This window comes from Lotus japonicus, chromosome 6 (genome assembly GCF_012489685.1).
Source record: "Lotus japonicus ecotype B-129 chromosome 6, LjGifu_v1.2".
Classification (NCBI taxonomy): Eukaryota; Viridiplantae; Streptophyta; class Magnoliopsida; order Fabales; family Fabaceae; genus Lotus; species Lotus japonicus.
In genome coordinates this window covers 55393023-55395545 of record NC_080046.1, presented here as the reverse complement: position 1 = coordinate 55395545, position 2523 = coordinate 55393023, and the positions used below count along the sequence as shown (strand labels likewise).

At 31.5% G+C, this 2523-nt stretch overlaps 1 long non-coding RNA gene across 1 annotated transcript; it reads right to left on the bottom strand.

The window, feature by feature from the left end:
- Positions 1 to 763: 763 nt before the first annotated feature.
- Positions 764 to 2311, bottom strand: LOC130724067 (uncharacterized). Its single transcript, XR_009014421.1, has 2 exons — positions 1414 to 2311; positions 764 to 1083 (listed from the first exon to the last, which is right to left on the bottom strand). It is a non-coding gene; the product is annotated as an uncharacterized LOC130724067 (long non-coding RNA).
- Between the last annotated feature and the right edge of the window lie 212 nt (positions 2312 to 2523).

The window sequence follows — 2523 nt, the reverse complement described above, 5'->3', positions numbered from 1 at the left end:
GTAGAGATTAAATATCTTAATGTATTTTTAAATTAAAAATCAATAGAATAATATTCTTAAATTTTCTTTAAAAATATTCTTAAATTTAAACTAATTAATTAATTTATGAATATTAAATTAATAAAACAAAGGAAAATTATTTTTTAGATTAAATTATGTTGAAAATTAATTCGTATATATACACAATAAATAGAGAAAAATTATTACAATTTGAATTAAAAATTATGGTGCTTCTTTCAATATAAATAATAGAGAATATAAAATATTCAAAATTTGATGAAATTCTCATTTTAATATTGTAAAAAATCACTAATTAAAATTTCTAAATTTAATTAGTCTTAAGAAGATTTATCATCACTTATAGTGCCATTTGATTTTGACGTATCATAAAAGTCTAAGTTGATTGTGAGTTTCATCCACAACTTCACTTCATTATGATGACCCTTGTTTCGGTATTGTGGTTTCTTTTGGAAGATATATTATAATCTCTCTGCCCATCTTACTTAATAGTCCATTTTATATAAAAACAGTGCTCATTATACAAGGGCTCTATTCTACCTGAGACACTCTTCAAAGCTTCTTACTTTATTAAGAAAAAAAAAATACTTGAGAGTATGCAATACCACGATTTGCGAATTTCAGCTGGCTCATCAATACAATTGAAATGCAATAATATTGTCAAGATCATAGCATTATTAGTCAATTTATTAAGAAACTAAGAGTAAAAAATGACAATATTAGAATTAAAGGATGGCATGTCATATTTAAGTAGACAGTTCAAGGTGAAACATACCCTCAAGCTACTAAACTTTGTAGCAGCATTATTCTTTTTACAGAACCAACGACCAATTAGACACTGAAGTCCAATCAAATACTCTTATAATACAATTCAACAATACAAATCAATTGTAAACTTTGGCTTACATGATCTAATGCCATGGTCATGGACATTCAAGTCAACATTTCCACGCGTTTACTCTTCTTTGAATAAGTCTTGTTTTCCATCTTAAGTGGCAATGGAGCAGAGAAGGTTATCAAATTTAAGGAAGAAACAACACTAAAGTTCCAACTTTTGGCAAGAACCTGCAATAAGATACAATAAATTATAAAGCAATGATAAAAAAATATTATAAAGATGTAAATGGTAAAATTTAAATAATTAAAAGCTAAACAAACCATTGATCAACTGTTCTTTAAGAAAATCAGAGAATGAATTCAAAAAATCAGTTGAGATAGTAAATAATAGGTTTGGCAATGAAGTAAAGATAACAGCTTCAGAGCATAAAAAAATCAAAATACACAACACAGTTTCAGGGTGGGTGTCAATGAAATCTTACAGTTCATAATTTTGCTTTTCGTATATGAGAAACCAATTCATCTAGTCCACAAAAAAATTCCACTTTTGTAATTTACCTGAGGAAACAAAAGAGATACGTGAAGCGACATCAGAGATTGAAATTGGAGAGCCCAAACACCTAAGGTTGTGTCTTTTGGAACATTCTGATATCTTCAAGATGAGATGTGCCTGTTGTGAACCTCATGAATCCTATGATCCATGGAATCTTGCATTGCAGAATTAAAATCCATTTTAGAGAGAACTGATTTTTGGAACTGGGAGAGTGAAAAGGTTTCGAGATTTTATGGAGTGAATGATCGAAAAAACTGATTGAGGGAACCAAATCAGATTTGGGACTGATTTCATGGGTTTGAAATTTGAAAATGCAATCGCTGATTGAGGGGAATCGATTTGGGAGAGGGAAAGTGAAAGAGATGAGAAAAATCAGGGAGTACGTTGTGGACAATGAAAATGAAGCAGAGATGAGAATGAGTCGCGTGAGTACCACGGACACAGCTTCTGGAGAGAGAAGGATATCTTTTGTTAAAAAAGCTGACGTGACAATTCCTGATAGAGAGTGTGTAATTTGAGTGGCTCACTCTCCAGAGTGAGGTCTCAAAATTATTAGATAACAGGGTGGATATGTTTAATCCTCATATTAGTCCCTGTCCTCGTCTGAACCAGGTTCCTGACCGGAAAAATTTGTGGATTAAATTCCTCTCTTTTAAAAACGTATGGAGCAAGTCATCGCCGGAGCTCCGAGCTCCGGCGAGTGATGAAATGACATGGTGACGGTGTAAATGAAGCCTATGTGGCATTAAATAAAAAATAAAAAAATAAAAAACACATCATAAATTTTAATTGAATTAAAAAAATTAATTAACAATTATAATCCTAAATCAATTAACAAAATCAATTCTCCCAAATCATCTTCATCTTCATAGAAATCATCTTCATCTTCACCATGTCCTTCATCTTAATCTCATCACCATCTCCAAATAATTAAATTTCCCAAACCCAAAACAAACCTAGAATCAACAATAAAAATCCAAAAAATCAATCTTTCATCTTCACCTTCAACAAACCCAGCCATTATGAACCTCCACCACACCCAAACCCAGCCACTAAAACCACAGAAGCTTGTGATGGACCTCAGCCACCATGAACCTCATCCATCAAGCTTGCTG